The sequence below is a fragment of the Pygocentrus nattereri genome, chromosome 13 (assembly GCF_015220715.1).
Source record: "Pygocentrus nattereri isolate fPygNat1 chromosome 13, fPygNat1.pri, whole genome shotgun sequence".
NCBI lineage: Eukaryota > Metazoa > Chordata > Actinopteri > Characiformes > Serrasalmidae > Pygocentrus > Pygocentrus nattereri.
The window spans coordinates 6,917,252-6,938,949 of record NC_051223.1 but is presented as its reverse complement, the minus strand read 5'-3'; the positions used below and the strand labels follow the sequence as shown (position 1 = coordinate 6,938,949).

The following is a 21,698-nucleotide window of genomic DNA, read 5'->3' as shown; positions in this document are numbered from 1 at the left end:
GTGCACTTTGTAGTTCTACAGTTACAGCCTGTAGTCCATCTGTTTCTCTGTATACTTTCTTAGCCCCCTTTTACCCTGTTCTTCAGTGGTCAGGACCCCCATAGACCCTGGTACTATTTGGGTGGTGGATCATTCTCAGAACTGCAGTAACGCTGATGTGGTGGTGGTGTGTTAGTGTGTGTTGCGCTGGTCTGAGTGGATCAGACACAGCAGTGTTGCTGGAGTTTTTAAACACCTCAGTGTCACTGCTGGACTGAGAATAGGCCACCAACCAAGAGCATCCAGCCAACCGCGTTCTGTGGGCAGCATCCTGTGAGCACTGACAAAGGACTAGAAGATGACCAACACAAACTGCAGCAGCAGATGTGCTATCGCCTCTGACTTTACATCTACAAGGTGGGCCAACAACGCAGGCGTGTCTAATAGAGTGGACAGTGAATGGACACAGTGTTTACTCCAGGAGCTGTTCGCGCTCCAGCACTCTGTTTACTCCAGCAGCACTGCTGTGTCTCATCCACTCGTACCGGCACATTAGCCCATTTATAATAATTCGTAAAACTTTTATAAGGAGTATAGAAAAATTAATATCAAGAATGAACTTAAAATAAACTGTACACGCACTTGCCACTTTATTAGGTACATCTTGCTAGTAAAAGGTTGGATCCCCTTTTGCCTTCAGAATTGCCTTAATTATTCGTGGCGTACTTTCAACAAGGTGTTGGAAACGTTCCTCAGAGATTTTGGTTGGTTATTTGAGCTCCTGTTGCCTTTCTATCATCTGGAACCAGTCTGCCCATTCTCCTCTGACCTCTCACATCAACAAGGCATTTTCGTCCACACAACTGACCGCTCACTGGGTATTTCCTCTTTTTTGGACCGTTCTCTGTAAACCCTAGAGATGGTTGTGTGTGAAAATCCCAGAAGATCAGCAGTTTCTGAAATACTCAGACCAGCCCGTCTGGCACCAACAACCACGCCACGTTCAAAGTCCCTTAAATCCCCTTTCTTCCCCGTTCTGATGCTCGGTCTGCACTTCAGCAAGTTGTCTTGACCACCTCTACATGCCTAAATGCGTTGAGTTGCAGCCATGTGATTGGCTGATTAGCTATTTGTGTTAACAAGCAACTGAACTGTACCTAATAAAGTGGCTGGTGAGTGTATATCCAGAGTGACATTATTATATTACGTCATATGTATGTCAAATGTATACAGACAATACATTTACCAACAACACCTCAACAAAAAGGTCTAAAACTTGATTAAAATATATATTAATATATTTAACGTACTTAAATATATTTAATCTTTTTCAACCTACACTGTATCACTGCATTAGTTACGGATTTAACAAAGTGACTCCAAAGCTTCTCTGAGCGGCAGCGCAAGCTTAACACAGCTTCACATGAAGAATTAATGCGGAGCCTCTTTAACTTGTCTCAGCACTTCTGCTATAGTTAGCCCACAGTCACGAGAAGACCAACCCTGGGCTACGTAATCTTCTCCAAATGGGGCTTCATTAATTATAAAGGCAGACGGGAAGAAAGCAGGTCATGAGAATGTCACTGTGGAAGCATTCACTACTATTACCACTACCATTACCCACCCATCTCCCTCTAACAACAAGGCTGCGAGTCACAAGGCCAGCTCTTCAATACGGCTGTCTTTGTGTAAAACACTGTTTAAAAAGGTGCTTGGGGTTAGGTGGATCAAGCCGGCTGGTCAGCCCTATTTGCCTGCACCACAACAGCTATTAGAGCCAGCGTGTTCATGTGTCACGGCTGACTTTTCTACTTTTGACCGTTGAGTCCACTGAGCACAATTTTCTGTCACTAGCCATGTTTACATTCAACCTAACAATCCATTAATAATCCAACGAATAGCTCAATCAGAATAGAATGTGTCAACGTAAACACCTCAATCGGAATAGTCTAGGCTGATTGAGGCCATTTGGAATACAATTTCTATCAGACTGTACGAGGTGGATAATTCTGTATACAATCCGTTAAATAGAAGGATAATAGCCGTGTAAACGCCTGTATCCGATTACATTCCCTATCGGAAAGTTTAAGTCCGTTCTGCATGTGCGTCGCATCATAGCGAGAGTTTATACCATTCAACGTGGTGGAGCAGAAACTGGTCTGCAGAGGAGAAGTTTATGCTGTGATCTTTAAAAGACGGCGGTGGGACGAAAGTCCAGCTTATGTGTCTCAGAACACGACGTCTTCCTCTCAGGCTTCTTAAATAAGGACGTGTGAAGGACGTTTTCCTGAGTCTGACATCAATTTAAGGAATTAAAAACTCAAGCACTGCTCACTGCTGCTCATCTCACTCTGATGGGACTCATGCGATGTTCGCTGTCATGGTAACGTTTGCTCTAAGCGGTTCTCCACGCATACACGTCATTTTGCATCGGATTACTTGTAGTGAGCATGTAAACAAAGATTTTCATGTGCATATAAACACCGCAGTCTGAACCTGTAATCGGAATGTATTCAATCGGATTGGCAAAATCTTTGCATGTAAACACTGATCACTGATCAATAATCCGATCATAATTGGATTTGTGCAGTCTGATTGTTCAAATGGACATGTAAACACCACACTCTGATTTCTTAGATCGGAGTGAGATCTAGAAATCCGATTAGGAATCTGATAAAGGGAGCTGGAATTTAGCTCAGCAAGCAGATTTCTCAGTGCTGTTAACTCTCACTCTGATTTCTTTCGGATTTCTCTGACTGAACATGTGCAAAAACAGACTGTGGCACTGGAAATAAGCGAGCAGCGTCGCCGCGAGACACAGCAAAACACTTTTCGAGCGGCACAGAAACCGAATACAAGCTTAACACAATGATGGATGGTGGATTAAAATATTGATCTGATGATGTATGTACATATTTTCATGTAAAGTGCGGCAATTTTTTAATGCCACGGTATGAAGTTTGAGTTTTACGTTACATTTATGTCGTCTTGACCGGTAGTAAAGCAGAAATCTGATTACTGTCTGACTCATGTAGACCTGGAGTGTCCCCTTTATCTGATGTAAACATGCTGATCAGATCACTGACAAAATCTGATCGTCTGCAGTTATCGGATTATTAAGTGCACGTAACGCATTCATTGCGATGTATTTCCATTTCAACAAAATGTGAATTAGGTGCATTTTCATCACTTGAATTGAGGAAAATAAAGTTCATCAATATGGGGCCATTTACTGGTCAACTTCAGGATGTTTAAAGTAGTAGTTTGGTCAATTGTACGCACTTTCCTCCTAACAGCAAAGACATACTTGGTGTCAGACCACGTGGAGTTATTCAGTATTCTCTAATAGACTTTAGAAGTGGTTTCCGGGATACAGTTATCAATAAAAATGGACAAAAGTATGGACAAAACCCGAGCTTTAAGATAGATAGTGTTTTTAGCTACACCTTGTGCTTTCATCCGCATAATATCAAAGAACTGCTGTTGGAATAAACACTGTACTCTCAGTAAGATGCTGCCTCAAGCTTAAGAAGGTCAGTGTTGGTATTGCTTTCCTTAAATCTACCAAGCCAGTAAGTAGTAAGATTTTTTTGAGGCCTGTATACTTCAGTAGATGTTTAACAATTCCAGGTGCCAGTATTTGAATACTGAAATCACTACTCGGGTACTTATTGCAGCGAAAGTCATAAAGATGTTGTTATGATGTAGGTTATGAATAATATTAATTTAATAAAGTTAAGTGCAACAGTTTAAGCAACTATATTACACTTCGCTACGTGACATAGGCTTTAACGTGAGCATGATTCAAAGCTTGTTATTAATCAATCAACCAATCGTTATTTAAAAGTTACCTTACTGGGTTTTCTTAATGAATCTCTTGTTTATATCTACTTAAAAGTTTGCTTCTGTTGAAAACCATTTCTGTTCTAAAATACTTAACCTTTACATTAGCTTTGGTACTTTATTTATTTGTTTGTTTACTTTGTTTCCCTTTGTCGCAAATTTATTATTACAGAAACATATTTACTCTTCAATTTTTAGCTTTTGTATAACACTTGGCTGTGTTGTTAATGAGGGTCACCAAGTTTAAATGAAGGTGGACTAATCGATTAATTCACCGTCTACACTGCATCAGTTAGCTCTAGTGTTAGCTCATTACTACACTGAAGGCAGCCTCCATTTCTCCAGCACATTGAGCAAAGAATTTCTGGGTAGTTATCTGTGAGCGGCAATCATCCATTAGCTTACTAGCACAAATGTATCAGTGGGGCAGTCATGGGCTGGAGGTTGGGGAACCGGCCTTGTGACAAAGGTTGCTGGTTCGATCCCCAGAGCTGACAGAACATGACTGAGGTGTCCTTGAGCAAGGCACCTAGACCCCCGCTGCTCCCCGGGCGCTGTGGTTAGGCCTGCCCACTGCTCCGGGCAAGTGTGCTCACTGCCCCCTAGAGTGTGTGTGTGTGTGTGTGCTCACTAGTGAGTATGTGGTGTTTCACTTCAGGGATGGGTCAAATGTAGAGGTGAAACTTCCTCGTGGTGGGACTAATTTGGGGCAGTCGTGGGCTGGAGGTTAGGGATCTGGCCCTGTGACCGGAAGGTTGCCGGTTCAATCCCCAGGGCCGACAGTCCATGACTGAGGTGTCCTTGAGCAAGACACCTAACCCCCAACTGCTCCCCGGGTGCCGTGGATAGGGCTGCCCACCGCTCCGGGCAAGTGTGCTCACTGCCCCCTAGTGTGTGTGTTCACTAGTGTGTATGTGGTGTTTCACTTCACGAATGGGTTAAATGCGGAGGTGGAATTTCCCCGGTTGTGGGATTAAAAAAGTATCACTTAACTTAACTTAATAAGGATCACTTAACAAACTTTGTTAATCATATTTATGTATTATGATGCACGAAGGCCTGTTTTTTCCCCCTTCCACGCAACCAAATACACTTTTGTTAATGTCTATAGATCAAATATCTACATTTGTTAGGATGCACATTCCTATTTTTGATCACACCACATAGCTTATTTTTTAATTATTTGTAACTCTCATAATTTTCATAAAACTTGCATCAAGCCAATTTCATTTACTTCCGCATACTAAAAATTGGTGGTCAATACCCCCCTGCCCCATGGGAGCAGCTGATGAGGAGGCAGACCTATCACTCTCCACTACCTGCCACAGGGCAGTGAACAGGCTTGCTCCTGTTGTTCCAGAATTCCTGCTAAACAGGTGGCACTCTGCTTGTCCACACCTCTGGGGCACTTGAAATATGGAGCAGCATGGGCTCTCTGTCATCACCTCATCCATCTGAGACAGGAATGCTCCTGCCCCTCCAGCACGTAACCTCTGGCTTTTGATTAATGGACATGTAAAGAAACACGCATAAAGGTGGCAGCTTAGCTACTTCCGACGTGCACTTGTATATCCTCCATAGAAACGAACTGACCAATAGAAGAAAACCCTCACAGGCAGCCACACATAAGTCTATGGTCACCAAGTCCAATGCCAAGCATGGACTAGAGGGGTATAAAGCCCCCCAGCACTGGCATGTGCAGCAGTGGAACGAAGTTATCCGGAGCACACGTTATATAACCAAATATTCAGGTAATCCGTAGAAGCCTTTGTGCACAACTGAATGCCAGTGACCTTCGATCCCCCTGTATTTCAACTGGCATGCTTCTGTGATGGACATCATCACATGAGCTCAGGAAAACTTCAACACTGGCTGATGATGCCTTTACAAATGCTACCAAAGTACAGCTAAGACTGGACTGTACACAGCAGGAGCCACAAGTCAACAATGTCCAGAAATGCTTCTGACTCCTCTGGGCTCAAATTTATCTGAAATGGACTGATGCACAGGGGAAATGTGTACTGTGGTCAGACGAGTCAACCTTCCAGATTGTTTTTTTTTGGAAATAATGGATGTTGTGTTTTTCAAGCCAAAGAGGACATTTCTTTGCCCCTGAACTTGGGTAACTTGCACATTTGTGAAGGCACCATTAACTGAATGATATGTACACCTGTCTCCCAATGAAAACGTGAATAATATATCACTGTTGCCAGAAGAAAACCTTGTATCTCCATTTTTGTCATTTTTCAGATTCTGAAATAATTTGAAAATGCCTGTTGCCCTTTTCATAAATGAACCAGCAGAATAGGCCCAAAGTTACTTGGAAAAAATTCGGGTTCCACTGACTTACATTTAAAGTGTTTTTTCCCCTCCTCCTGTCAAGTTACAATTTTGGGGATAGGAGGTTTTATTCTGACAGCAGTGAGATATATATACATATATGTACACTATATTGCCAAAAGTATTCTCTCACCCATCCTAATCATTGAATTCAGGTGTTCCAATCACTCCCATGGCCACAGGTGTATAAAGCCGAGCCCCTAGGCCTGCAGACTGCTTCTACAGACATTAGTGAAAGAATGGGTCGCTCTCAGGAGCTCGGTGAATTCCAGCGTGGTGCCGTGATCGGACGCCACCTGTGCAACAAGTCCAGTCGTGAAATTTCCTCACTACTAAATATTCCACAGTCCACTGACAGTGGGATTATAACAAAGTGGAAGCGTTTGGAACGACAGCAACTCAGCCACAAAGTGGTCGCCCACGTAAAATGACAGAGTGGGGTCAGGGGATGTTGAGGCGCATAGTGCACAGAGGTCAACAACTTTCTGCAGAGTCAATCACTACAGACCTCCAAACTTCATGTACCATTCAGGTGAGCTCAAGAACAGCGTAGAGAACTTCATGGAATGGGTTTCCATGGCCGAGCAGCTGCATCCAAGCCTTACATCACCAAGCGCAACGCAAAGCATTGCAATTTCATGCTCCCAACTTTGTGGGAACAGTTTGGGGACGGCCTCTTCCTGTTCCAACATGACTGCGTTACCAGTGCACACAGTGCACAAGGTCCATAAAGACATGGATGAGCGAGTTTGCTGTGGAAGAACGTGACTGGCCTGCACAGAGTCCTGACCTCAACCCGAAAGAACACCTTTGGGATGAATTAGAGTCGAGACTGTGAGCCAGGCCTTCTTGTCCAACATCAGTGTCTGACCTCACAAAATGTACTTCTGGAAGAACGGTCAAAAATTCCCATAAACACACTCCTAAACCTTGTGGAGAGCCTTCCCAGAAGAGTTGACGCTGTTATAGTTGCAAAGGGTGGGCCAACATCATATTAAACCCTATGAATTAAGAATGGGATCTCACTCAAGTTCATATGTGTGTAAGGGCAGATGACCAAATACTTCGTTTTCAATTTCATACAAAGTAAGCCAAATTTTACAAATCCCTTCTGCTTTTATCTGCATTTCACAAACTGTCTTTGGAACTGAGGTTGGCATTTCACTACTGGCCAAACATCGCTTTAACATCAGGGCTGGACTACTCATAGTCCCTGCCCTTCTGTCGCCTCATGCTAACAGCTGCATTGAGCAGAACATGTCCCACAGCTCAGATCTGATCCCTCGGGTGTGTTTGCGGGTGTGTTTGTGTGTGTGGGGCGGGGAGGAGGGGTATTCAGGCGAGTGCATCTGAGGAGGAAACGTGCAGCAATGTATGCGCGAGCACAGAAGGAACCGAGAGTGCGGGCTCGGCTTCGGTGGTTGCGCACAGGTGTAGGGAGTGTACAGTGCGTGGGCGCAGCCGTGTCTACCGCTAGAGGAGCCCTTGGCTGCCCTGGCTGTTCCAGCACAGCAAAGGAAGGAAGCACCGCTCCGCTCGTCCTGTCAGAGTCATTTCAAAACTCCTTTCAGCAAAAGTCTCGTCGGCAGGTGCACGAAAGTGTCCTACTGTAACTCGGACCTAAATGAAGGCGCTCCTTTCAACCTAGAACATTCTTTCAATGTTACAATGCTTTCATTTTTACTTTCCCAACAATGAAGGCATCTCTGATTCATGGCGTTATGAAGACAAAACCAGTTCTATAAGTTTAGCTAGATGGTTTGTGTAAATACATCATCTCAGCACAGAATTCCTTGTGGGCTTAGATGGAGAAGCCTGTACTGATTATCAGCAAGTATGTAATTTAACATTAGATTAAATTAAGACCTTCCAAAAAGGTCTTAAGTGACTACTAAACAGACTTTTTTAAACAATTTCTTATAATTACATCATTAAGATGTAAACAAAGTAGTCACTCAGGGTGGTCTGATGTCAAATGCTCTGTTTTACAGAAACCTACCAAGTCCCTCCCCAAATGGTGGCGATAGGAACCAGATGTCCACCTTGGAAAGCGCCCTCACAAAAGGTTATTACATGAAATGGCTACAAATACACTGCATGATGACTGAGACGCTGTTTAATAATAGTTTTTATCCTAAAATGTACTTTTAAAACCTATTCATGGTGGAGGGACACGTGCAAAGTGTTCTAAAGCAAAATAGTCCCCAGTGAAAACTTATTTTTTAAGTAATAATAAGATTATTATTATATGGCTATTATAAAATGGCTACATTTGTGTTGCAGACATTGTGACTGCTGGTTCCTATCACCACCACTGTAAAGAAATCTGAATATGTAAGATTCTCTACAATAAGCCATTTCCCATCAAACCATTCTGAATGACTTTATGTAGAAATTCTGAAAATTCTATAAAATTCCCGCAAATCCCAATGAAACAGGTAAAGACTAGTTAAAGCTAACTTTTAAAACAAACCGGCAGACTCTCAACAGAACCTTCTACAATCAATTAAAAGAAAGTCACCAAATTAAAATTTCCAAATTCAGGTGATCCAGTCACATCCATGGCCACAGGTGTATAAAGCCGAGCCCCTAGGCCTGCAGACTGCTTCTACAGACATTAGTGAAAGAATGGGTCGCTCTCAGGAGCTCAGTGAATTCCAGCGTGGTACCGTGATCGGGCGCCACCTGTGGAACAAGTCCAGTCGTGAAATTTCCTCACTACTAAATATTCCACAGTCAACTGTCAGTGAGATTACAACAAAGAGGAAACGATTTGCGAACGACAGCAACTCAGCCACGAAGTGGTCGCCCACGTAAAATGACAGAGTGGGGTCAGGGGATGCTGAGGGGCATAGTGCACAGAGGTCACCAACTTTCTGCAGAGTCAATTGCTACAGACCTCCAAACTTCATGTGGCCTTTAGATTAGCTCAAGAACGAGAGAGAGCTTCATGGAATGGGTTTCCATGGCTGAGCAACTGCATCCAAGCCTTACATCACCAAACGTAACGTAAAGCGGTGAATGCAGTGGTGTAAAGTGCCACCACTGGAGTCTAGAGCATTGGAGACGTGTCCTGTGAAGTGACCAATCACGCTTCTCTGTCTGGCAATCCGATGGACGAGTCTGGGTTTGGCGTTGCCAGGAGACGGTACTTGTCTGACTGCATTGTGCCAAGTGTAAAGTTTGGTGGAGCAGGGATTATGGTGTGGGGTTGTATTTCAGGAGTTGGGCTCGGCCCCTTACTTCCAGTGAAAAGAACTCTTATGTTTCAGCACCAAGAGATTTTGGACAATTTCATGCTCCCAACTTTGTGGGAACAGTTTGAGGATGGCCCCTATCTGTTCCAACATGACTGCACACCAGTGCACGAAACCAAGTCCATAAAGAGTCCTACAAAGAGTCCTGACCTCAACCTGACAGAACACCTTTGGGATGAATTAGAGTGGAGACTGTGAGCCAGACCTTCTCATGCAACATCAGTGTCTGACCTCACAAATGTGCTTCTGGAAGAATGGCCAACAATTCCCATAAACACACTCCTAACCCTTGTGGAAAGCCTTCCCAGAAGAGTTGAAGCTGTTATAGCTGCAAAGAATGAGCTGACATCATATTAAACCCTATGGATTAAAAATGGCATCTCACTCAAGTTCATAAGCGTGTGAAGGCAGATGACGGAATACTTTTGGCAATATACTGTATCCACATCTCCTTCATTAAAGCAAAATGCCTTGACTTTTTCCCTCTATGAACCTTTAGTTTTACAACACTGGCATAACACAGTTATCCCTGTCCAGCAGACTGACGGCGGGTTTCTTTTACATACTACAAGGAATTTGCAGAGTTTCCACAAATCAGAGGCCTGGAATTTCTGGGAAATACGATAGTTCATTAAGTTCAATAGTTCATTTTTTATTCTATACAATCATCATTCTTGCATGTAAACACTGCAAGTGTTGCAGTACTTATTTACTGTTTGCTTGGTAATGAAAAGGTTAATGAAAAATGATCCAATCAGGACTGTTTTTTCTGTTCGATCTAGGTAGGTACAGCCAAGTGAGTTCTCCTATTGGTTAGGACTTCAGGAGCTGAACTGAAGGCCTTGCACGTTAGATTAGCTACCAGCATAGCGCTAACATATTAAAAAAGCTTGGCCAAAACTCCAATTGATTGGTCATCCACCACATTCCAAATCCAACTAGTCAACAAAGACATCTTTTATCTCAAAGTTGCTTCCTCAGTTTTGTGCTGCAGTCAGGGGCGGTCTCAGCACTACACTTTAAAAAAGTTGGTTCTTTAAGGGTTCTCTAGTAAAGAAAACAGTATTATATAGAACCATGAACGCTAAAAGAACTCTGTGCATGATGTAAGGGCTCTTTGCATTGTGAAAAGGTTCTTCAGACTGATGGAGAATGTGTTGTAGATGGTTCTATATAGAAACCTTTAGAAAGGGGTTCTATATAGCACCAAAGAGGGTTCCACTATTGTTACAAGGCAAAGTACTTTTTTGGTACTATAAAGAACCCTTTTGCTAAGAGTGTAGGTAAGGTAGACAGCTGCCTGGGGCCCCATGAAAATACCAATAAGATATACAGTACATGCTAATGTTAAATGAAATATTCTGAATTATATATACACATTTCAAAAATAGCTTTTATTTACTATTGTAGTGATTATATTCAGTCATTTAAAGGCATTTTCAAGAGCGTGGCACATTGTGTCCAAACATGATGGTCTACTCAACAGTCACCAAAGAAGATTTCTAAACCTGTAAATGTGTATGTCTATATTTAAAGGGCGTTCAGCTACAGCTCAAGCAGCCAATCAAAAGGCTCCAACAAGGGGCGAAACTGAAACTGTGAGCTCCTCAGATGCATCAGCGATTCCTGCTGTCACTGTGGTCCAGAGGTAGTTGTTGAAAAAGACCGATGGTGATCAAAACTATGAAATGTACTTTACTTACAGCTGTATAGAAGCGCTTTTGTGATGTGAAACAAAACCTGCTCCTCTCCACTGCAGTGCCGCTCAATCCAAGGTAACTAACGTAGCATAGTTATCTAATGCATTTCATTTAAAACCAGCTCGATTTGAATACATTATAAATTAAATTAAGTGACCCTTATTAGTTCCACAATGAGGAAAATTCACCTCCGCATTCTAACCCATCCGTGCAGTGAAACACCACACACACATTGGTGAATATACACAGTAGGGGGCAGTGAGCACACTTGCCCAGAGCAGTGGGTAGCCCTATCTGCAGCTCCTGGGGAGCAGTGGGGGTTAGGTGCCTTGCTCAAGGGCACCTCAGTCACGTACTGTCAGCTCAGGGGATCGAGATGGCGACATTCCAGTCACAGGGCCGGTTCCCTAACCTCCAGCCTAGGACTGCCCCAATAATAATTTCAAATTATTACACTCTCATTTACACTAAAAAACACTTATTTACTGTCACCCCAAAAACACTATATCAACCCCTGATTGCAGTTACAAGCATAATATGGCTAAGGACTCCCTTACAAATTAGCATTCTGCTAACTGCCTTATCACTCACTTGCAACAAATCATGTAGCAATGAGGTTTCTGACACTGGCAACCATGAATATAGACAAAAGTCCATATGGAACATCGACTTTACGATTATCAGCATAGATATTCAGCTGCAACTGTGTTTGTACTCAGAAGCCGCCGCCCCAGTCGTGACTCGGCCGTCGTCTCCCAAATCTCACCGCGGCACCAACACACGTCCTGCACGCAGCAGGCCTGGCTTTCTTCTTCGTGAGAGCGAGGGAACAATGGGGACAGACAGAGAAGTGGAGCGAGAGGGTATACAAGACCTTTCACACTGTTCTTTGTGGTTGACCAAGTGCTGTATGACGTGTCCATTGCCACTGCTGCTGTTTACTTTCAGGTGGTATTTACAGAGCTCGCACGTCTAAAACCACATTAGTTTCCCTTGATTAAAACTCACTGGTAATGAATCTGTGCAGCAAAGCTGCCAGTGCATCAGCTATAAAGGGTAACTTTTGCCTGCACTATACTACAAAATCATTTAAAAGTTATTAAAGCAAACCTTAAAGGGCCTTTTATTATTTGTGTGGTTTTAAGCACCCACTGCAGTTATAATTCACTGTTGAGCCTTTTCCAACCTCTTTTTATCCCTAATTAGGCTGTATTGTGTGTTTAAGACTGAGCTCTGTTCTGATTGGCTGCCCTGTGGGATGCCTCAGTCAAAAAGCATTACAGGCTGAAACCAGCCTTACAACTGGAGCTAAACTGCTAGAGGCTGAATGGTTAGAGAGGTGTAAACGTGTCAGTTTCTGTGAAATCACAAAAGCAACCAATTCAAAACAGGTTAGTGCATCTTAGTTTCCATTTGTAGACTCTAAGGACTGGGAAGTAAGTGGTACATTAGCGTAGAGAGCTTCATGATTTAGGATTCCATGACTGAGCAACTACAAACAAGCCTAAGATCACTATGCACAATGCCAAGCGTCGGCTGGAGTGGTGTAAAGCACCACCACTGGACTCTAGAGCAGTGGAAACGTTTTCTGGAGTGATGAATCACGTCACTATCTGACAGTCTGTTGGATGAATCTGGGCTTGGAGGAATCCAAAAGAATGCTACCTACCAGAAGGCATCATGCAAAGAGTAAAGTTTGGTGGAGGGGGTATAATGGTTTTGGACTCCTTAGTTCAACAGCAGGGTGGTGTTAATGCCACAGCATACAAAGAGCGTGTTTACATGTACTGAATAATCCGATAACTGCAGATAATCAGATTTTATCAGTAATCCGATCAACACTTTTACATGCACTTGAGTAATCAGATAACGAGGGAACTCCTGGTCTACAGGAGTCAGGCAGTAATCGGATTTCTGCTTTGCAACCAGCCAATAGACTCAAAAAAGGTTTTTTAAACATTGCGCGACTTTACTTGATAATATGAACACACATAATTTAGAAGTTGAAGAATAATTAAATCCTTTATTTTGCGTTTGGTTTCAGCATCGCGCAAAAGTGTTTTGCTAAGTCTTGCAATATCAATCGTCTGTCCTTGTGCATACACCAACTGAGAAATCCGAAAGAAATCAGAGTAAGAGTTTACAGCACTGAGACATCTGATTACTGCTCTAAAATCCAGCCTGTTTATCAGATTTCTAGATCGGAGCACGCTGTTTACATGACCATTTGAATAATCGGATAACTGCAGAAATCCGCTTATGATGTAAACACACTCAAAGATATTTTAGATGATTAGTTAATTAGACAACTATATTTCAACTTTGCGGTGCAGCTTGGAGAAGGCCCTTTCCTGCTCCAGCATGACTGCACAAAGCACGGTTTGACAGGTCTGGTGTGGAGGAACTCCAGTGACTTGTACAGGCCCCTGACCTCAACACCACTGAACACCTTTGGGATGAACTGGAATGTTGACCTCACGTATGCTCCTTTGACTGACAACGTAAACTCCCTCAGACACACTCCAAAAATCTGGAAAACCTTTCCAGAAGAGCGGAGGCTGTTACAGCCACAAAAACGGGGCAATTCCTTATTAATGCCCACAGTTTTAGAATGAGATGGCTGTCGGGCTCATATAGGAATATGCCATATAGTGTATATATACACACTGTGACGCAGGGGTGGGCAGTATGTTTTAAAAAATGTATGCTTGCCACAGTTGGGGTCAGGTGCTTTGCTCACTTCAGTCACATACTGTCGACTCTGGGGATCAAACTGGCGACTTTCCAGCCACAAGGCTGCTTCCCTAACCTCCAGCCCACCTCCACACCGGATGAATTTTTGGTGTAGTTTAGGGGCATTTTTGTCCACTATAATCTCCATTCTATGTTCATTTGAATAAGCTTGCGCACCGTGACTGACACCTACAGTGACAAAGCACTGACTGTATGACTGGACCACTTTATCAGAGACAGATCAAACTGCACATCACATTAAAGTGAGATCACTTCATTTACAGACATCAAAGCACTACCCAGGACACGCCAGACGCAACACTGTCTAAACAGCTCTAGGCCAGCAGACGTTATGGCTGCGTAGATTCAAATCTAATTAGTCACTCAAATGCAACAAAACAAATGTCACCAAATCACTATCAGTGCCACAGCACAAATGACCCCAAAAGCATTCAAACCATTACTCCATACTAACCAGCAACGTCTCCTTAAGAGTAGCAGCATTACCAAGATACAGACCCAGAACTAGTCTAAGCCTAGGCGGTGAGAAATTTAATCCAAGGCCAAGCTTAATGTCTGGAAAGAAACCAAGTTTTATACACAAACTCAAATACACATACATTTAGGGCTGCATGATAAATACATTTTTTTATCGTCATCGCAGTAAAACATTATTAAAGTGCCGATGACAGAAAAGATCTAACTACCTCATACAAGCAGGACCAGAGAGACGTTACAGCTTTACCACCACAAACCATTACAAAGCCTATTTCCCGGCACAGGGACTGAACCTGCTCTCCCACGCAGGAAAAGAGTAACTTAACCATTCGGCTAACACACACTCGGACACCTTAAAACATCGGCCTAATCAGCCCTAAGAGAAATTCAACCCAAAACAGCTGCAGCAAAGGGGAAAACATGCAGCACACCTGAGCTTGCCCAAAACTCCAACTGGTTGGTCATCCACCACATTCCAAATCCAACTAGTCAACAAAGACATATTTGCTACCTCAGTTTTGTGCTGCAGTCAGGGGCGGTCTCAGCACTGCACTCTAAAAAAGTTGGTTCTTTAAGGGTTCTCTAATAAAGAACTGCTGCTCTGGCTGCTCAGGCTCTACTGCTACAAGTACAAGGTTTTCTTCTGACAACAGCGATGTATTTGGTTTCGTAGCCTTTATAGAAAAAGCTGTTGAAGTGATGCTGACTGTTCCTCAGACCTTCAGCGCAGTTCTTATATAAGCAGTTTCAGTACTTCATCTCTTTTTATTCTGCGGAATAGTAAATGGTCCTTTGGTCATTTTGGATTTTGCTTAGATGCATGTTTATGCTTTATATCCAGCCAGAGACGCATTCTTTAAATAGTGCTTTAACTCATATCATAGCATCACCGTGATGTCGGACAGCTGTATCCAATACCGTTTATCTTAGTCGTTTCATGGAGAACACCTCCTCATATCGAAACGCTCTTTTTTCCATTTGATCAAATTTTAGGAAAAATATTGCGCGAAAGCAAAACTCTTGCCGACACTCTTAACACTTGGTAAACAGCCAGATGGTGTCTGCTAGTTCACTGTGGTGATGGCCTCATCCTCTGCTCCGCTGCAAAGCCAGGACGAGGCCTACCAGAGCAATGAATGTAGCCTCGTGTTAGTACTGACTCTCTCCTATGAATCGCATGATTTGCTGTCATTCATAAAACGGATAGTTCCAGCGCTAAAATTTGATTGGCTGATTAAAGCTGCTGTAAAATATTTACTATAAAACTGATAGCTCCCGTCCTAAAATCTGACTGGCTGTTGTACAACCCTCAACACACGCACACCTATGTCCACCTCACAGCAACTGAACTCGGCTTTACTGCGCCGTGTCACAAAACTCTTCGTGCCGTTAGTGGAATAAGTTCATCTTCGACTCTAATGCAGTGCTGATGAAGTAAGAACCCGTTTCTGTGTCTGACAGCTGATTTTCTTGACTAGAACCGGGCTAGACAGCTAGCTAGAAGGCTAAAAGATAGCCACTGACTCACGAACTGCTGAGCGCTGTCACTTTATTGGCTCCTGGCTGAAACATCCGTATGAATTAGGTCGTGCTTCGTGTAAATGATATGCAAATGAGGTGCTGGTAGGCTGGCGCTTGGTTTCACGGACTGACTCTAACTCCTCATTTGAACTGGGTGGTGGATCGTTCTCAGCACTGCAGTGACACTGACATGGTGGTGGTGTGTTAGTGTGTGTTGCGCCTTCAGTGCTGCTGAAGTTTTTAATCACTGTGTCCACTCACTGTCCACTCTATTAGACACTCCTACCTTGTCAGTCCACCTTGTAGATGTAAAGTCAGAGACGACAGCTCATCTGCTGCTGCAGTTTGTGTTGGTCATCCTCTAGTCCTTCATCAGTGGTCATGGGACGCTGACCACAGGACACTGTTGGCAGGATATTTTTGGTTGGTGGACTATTCTCAGTCTGGCAGTGACACAGAGATGTTTAAACGCTGCAGCAACACTGCTGTGTCTGATCCACTCAGACCAGCACAACACACACTAACACGCCACCACCACCACGTCAATGTCACTGCAGTGCTGAGAATGATCCACCACCCAAATGCTACCTGCTCTGTGAGGGTTCATGGGGGTCCTGACCACTGAAGAACAGGGTAACAGAGTATCAGAGAAACAGATGGACTACAGTCTGTAACTGTAGAACTACAAAGTGCAGCTATACAGTAAGTGGAGCTGATCAAATGGACAAAGAGCGTAGAAACAATGAGGTGCTCATCATGTTATGTCTGACCGGTGTACTTTAGAGTCCTCCCTTACAATTACATTTAAGCAGGACTTATTATCCTCTCTTTCTGATGAGAAAAACACTTGGGCAGTGTACCGGTGATTTTCATTATATGATCAGGAAGGCACGTTGCGCATCACAATAGCTACATTATTATAATAACAACTAAAAATAACAACTAAAAATCATAAAATCATCATATTACCCACATCTAGTCAAAATACTGGTCCAAAAAATTGCAATTACATATTTTCCCCAAACATTCAGCCCTAGATGCAGTGATACATGTGGTCTTCCAGGGGAACCCCACCAATTTTTAAAAAATTCCTACAAAATGAAATGGTCAAGATGGGAACAAAGTCATTCAGTTTGGTTTCTGTGAAATGCTCCATTCCAGAGAAGCCTCCACGGTCAGAACTGTCCACAGTGGTGGTGACAGGAACCAGACGTCTGCCTCTAAAAGGTCACAGGTATTACCATCATCCACATTACATACAAAAGCTCAGAAGACTCGTGTAGGTTCACTGACGGTTTGGATAGTAAATAAAATGGCTATATTTGTGTTGTAGTCATGGTGACGCCTGGTTCCGTTCACCACCACTGTAAAGAAATCTGACTCTCGACAATGAATCATTTCACTCCAAACGACTCTGAATGACTCAGACACCTCAGTGATGGAATCAGGCACATTTCAAAAATTGGTGGAATTCCCCTTTAATACTGCCCAGCACTGCCAACCAAATCCAACGCGTCAATGCTGATATTCCTGAGTGAGCTGACCAATTGATTCATCTGCCAAAGAGCAACCAAACAGCAGATCAGCCTGAAAGCATGCTGACCATCAACCTGAAAGAGCTGGACATCAGACAGGACGAGCAGCATATCAGAAAGCGCAGCATTAGGCAAACACAACCACACCAAGCTGTACCACTCTCTAAAAAAATGGTTCTATACACAACCAAAAGGGTTCTGATATTTTTACAAGCTTGAAAGCAGCAGAAACCATTTGGTGCTATCTAGAACCATTTACATTTAAGCATGAAGAGGTTCTATATAGATCAGCAAGAACCAACTCATTATCAAAAAGGTTCTATATAGAACTACAGAGCCCTGCAGGTGACATACCATATCAATAATAACAATGCACCGACACGACTTAGTAAAGCATGGGAATCACATAATTAACTGGTGGCCACGATTTAGTAAGATGTGGGGATGAGATGCTAATGTGTGACCACAACTTAATAAGGCATAATAATTAGATAATTAAGCCTTAGTCACAGCTTAATAAGGCATGATCTCGTTTCCATGCCCTACTAAGTGGTGGCCACCACTTAATTATCTCATTCTCATGCTTTATACAGTACGTCTGCAGCAGGGCTCCGCAGTTCTATGTAGAACCTTTTTGAAAATGGTTCTGTACAGACACAAAAAGGGTTCTGTTATTGCTACAAGCTGGGCAAGAGCAGAACCCTTTTTGGTGCTATCTAGAACCATATACTTTTTAAGCATGAAGAGGTTCTATATAGATCAGCAAGAACCAAATCATTTTCAAAGAGGTTCTATATAGAACTACAGAGCCCTGCTGGTGACATATCATATAAATAATAACAACGCAGCGACACGACTTAGTAAAGCATGGGAATGAGATAATTAAGTATTGGCCACGACTTAGTAAAGCATGGGAATGAGATAATTAAGTATTGGCCACGACTTAGTAAAGTGTGGGAATGAAATAATTAAGCGTTAGCCACAGCTTAATAAGGCATGTTCTTGTTCCCATGCCTTACTAAGTGGTGGCCACGACTTATCTCATTCCCATGCCTTATACAGCATGTCTCCATAGTTCCCAAAAGGTTTTGGTGCTATCTAGAACTATGTATATTTAAGTCACCAGCAGGGCTCTGTATAGAACCATAAACAACATATTCTCCATCAATCTAAAGAACTCAAGCATGCAAAAGGTTCTAAACAGAAGTCCTGGTTCTATATACTAAGAACCCCTGAAGAATCGTCTTTAAGACTAAGTTATATCAGTCAGAGTTCTATATTAGATATAATAGATGAGAAACTGAATAGTATTATATCAATATCAGATCAATATATCGAACTAGTCCCACCTTCTCTGACTTGTAATCAGTCTTCCCCATTCATGCCAGACACCCCCGCGCCTCTCCTGGCTCTACTGAATCATAACCCTGAAGCTCCGCAGCAGCGGACCGAGTCCGGCGGCCAGGCCGAGTCAGAGGCGTTTTAGTCCGGCCACACGGAGCCGCAGCGCCGCGCTGCTTCCGCCCCCCAACCCACACACCCACAGCACGGTCAGCGGAGAAGCTCAGCTCTCCCCGCTGCCAAACTGAAGCACTTACAGAGGCAAACTCGGTGCGAAAGCTGGTCCTCTACCTCTCCACCCTCTCTCAGCCCATCTCCCTCAAAACTTCCTCACAACAGCTCTCTCAGGGCGGAGCGCAGAGGCCCCGGATGTGCCCGCGCACAGCACCATGGTAAATGTAGTACTGTGGAAGTCTACTCTTAAGCAGCCTTCCCAGTAGAACGGGATGGGTTGATAATGCACATTGGAAACGTGTATCGTGGTGTGGCGAGCTTATGTTTGTCATGGTATGGGGGTCGTTCAAATTCGGAGTGTACACCAACCACCCATAACATTAAACCCCCCTCCTTGCTTCTACATTCTTTGTCCAGCTCCACTGACCACACAGGAGCACTTTGTAGTTCTACAGTAACAGTTTGTAGTCCATCTGTTTCTCTGCATATTTTGTTACCCTGGTCAGGACCACCACAGAGCAGGTATTACTTGGGTGGAGGGTCATTCTCAGTGATAGCGGTGGTGTGTCAGTGTGTGTTGCGCTGGTACAAGCGGATCAGACACAGCAGCGCTGCTGGAGCTTAAACATCTCAGTGTCACTGCTGGACTGACAACCAAAAATATCCAGCCAACAGCGTCCTGTGACCACTAATGAGGAACTAGAGCGTGACCAACACAAACTGTGCGGCAGCAGATGAGCTATCGTCTCTGACTTTACATCTGCAAGGTGGACCAGTAAGATAGGAGTGTCTAATAGAGTGGACAGTGAGTGGACACAGTGTTTAAAAACTCCAGCAGCAGCACCACGTCAGTGTTACTGCAGTGCTGAGAATGATCCACTGCCCAAATAGTACCTGCTCTGTGGTGGTCCTGTGGGGGTCCTGACCACTGAAGAACAGGGTAACAAAGTACAAAGAGAAACAGATGGACTACAGTCTGTAACTGTAGAACTGCAAAGTGGCGCATATGGTCAGTGGAGCTGATCAGATGGACAATGAGTGTAGAAACAAGGCAGTGGTTTTAATGTTGATCACTGATCAGTATACATTTTTAAGAAATTTCACAAAGTAAAACATCAAATATCTTCTTTTTGCACTGTTTCCAATTGAATGCAGGCCAGACAGAACCAGCCAATCACTGCTCTCTGTTTGCATTAGCATTTCACATTCTGTCCCGACTTCTTTGGAACTGAGGTTTGTAGAATCGAGTCGTCCTCTGTCATTTGTCATCAGTCATGACATGAGACGTCTGCTACCTTCATTTGCCCTCAGTCCTTTGCTCCCTTTGCTGAAAACGTGTTAGCAAGCTAGCTAAACCAGCTTTGCTGGATGGAAAGGACACCCACCAAGCCTTCTCATGGCAACTTGTTGCTTAGCTAACTTGTAACACAAATGCATAATCCGGACGTAACTTTATCCGGCATGACCTGAAAGCAAATTTGATCTAGCACCATCTTTCAACATGCCATCTGTTTCACTTTCTCTGCGTAAGGTGTACAAGGTGGGACGCAGGGGCAGGAAAACCACAAATGTGTGACTGTGATCAGATAAATAGTGCACCACATAGTGCATCAGCTATCTTGCAGCCGTCTTTCAATTGTCAAGGGTAAACTTATCTTCCCTATACACAGTATAACGATTCATCCCATTTCAAAAGAATTTATTTCACTTGTAAATCATCACAGAACAAATGCAGTGAACTGTAAATGGTTTAACTGAGCATAAGGTTTATTCTGTAATTGTACAAGTGCTCAGTATGAACCTCCTCCAGCTGTACGGACAACACCATAGTTAAATTTATCCTATGCTCGATTGGGCATGTTGAGTGTTGCTGCACTCACAGCTCTTTCACTGCAATTTCGGAGATCATCCAGTGCTGTGGAACCAACGACGAATGCTCTGAATTATTGGAGCTTCACTGCCAATGAAAATCATGCTGCACAGTTATGATGGATTCACTTTTACTGAAGTGGAGAACGTAGAACGTAGAACGCAGAACGCTTTCTGCTCAGGGGTCTCATCTCCTTGCAGACTGGAGGGGCAGTCAGAAACTCTATGGCCCAATCTTTCAATTGGATTGTGATTGGTTCCTAGTGGTCTCATGGTTGTACAAATATGGCGCTTTGAAATCGGATGAATCTTTTTGAATCACGCTGTATTTCCATAAAGTATTCAGAATCCAGCTACTTTAAGCTCTACTATTGCTAACACATGTTCAATTGTGCAAACACAGCTTGTATAATCTTCATTGAAAAGCATTGACCAATAGAATTGGACGCTTTGCAGCAGCTGATGAGCCTAAGCTCATCATGCCCAATGCCAAGCGTGGGCTGGGGGGGTATAAACCCATCCCAGTATTGGGCTGTGGAGCAGTGGAACTGTGTTCTCTGGAGTGATGGAGCTCCATCCAATACCTTTGGGATGAATTGGAGTGATCCAGAACTGATCAGTACCTGACCTCATTAATGCTCAAATCCTCACAGCAATGTTCCAACTTCTAGCGTAAAGCCTTCACAGAAGAGTAGAAGCTGTTACTGCAGAAAAGGGGACAATTTCAGATAACTCTGGTTTCAGATGCAGGTCAGCACTCAAAACCGATGAACCGTTGACTGAATAGGGTTTTACCCCTGATTTTACCACATAAAAAGATTTATGACTAAGATGTAGATGTTCCCCACCATGTACAGTCAGCTGTTACGTCCATTGCGGCATCAAAACGAGGAAACAATCACCAAAGT

The 21,698-nt window shown here is 43.4% G+C and overlaps 1 protein-coding gene across 7 annotated transcripts in view; it reads right to left on the bottom strand.

Annotated features, from left to right (window-relative positions):
* plekha1b (pleckstrin homology domain containing, family A (phosphoinositide binding specific) member 1b) overlaps window positions 1–19,117 on the bottom strand; it is a 58,480-nt gene extending 39,363 nt beyond the window's left edge. For 6 of the 7 annotated variants that reach the window (XM_017710556.2, XM_017710557.2, XM_017710554.2 and 3 more), the window contains exon 1: window positions 19,005–19,117. The gene's annotated coding sequence lies outside the window, so the exon portion shown is untranslated. Of the gene's footprint in view, window positions 1–18,755; window positions 18,950–19,004 lie in introns of those variants that run through there. The other variant, XM_017710555.2, reaches the window with a different exon arrangement.
* Between the last annotated feature and the right edge of the window lie 2,581 nt (window positions 19,118–21,698).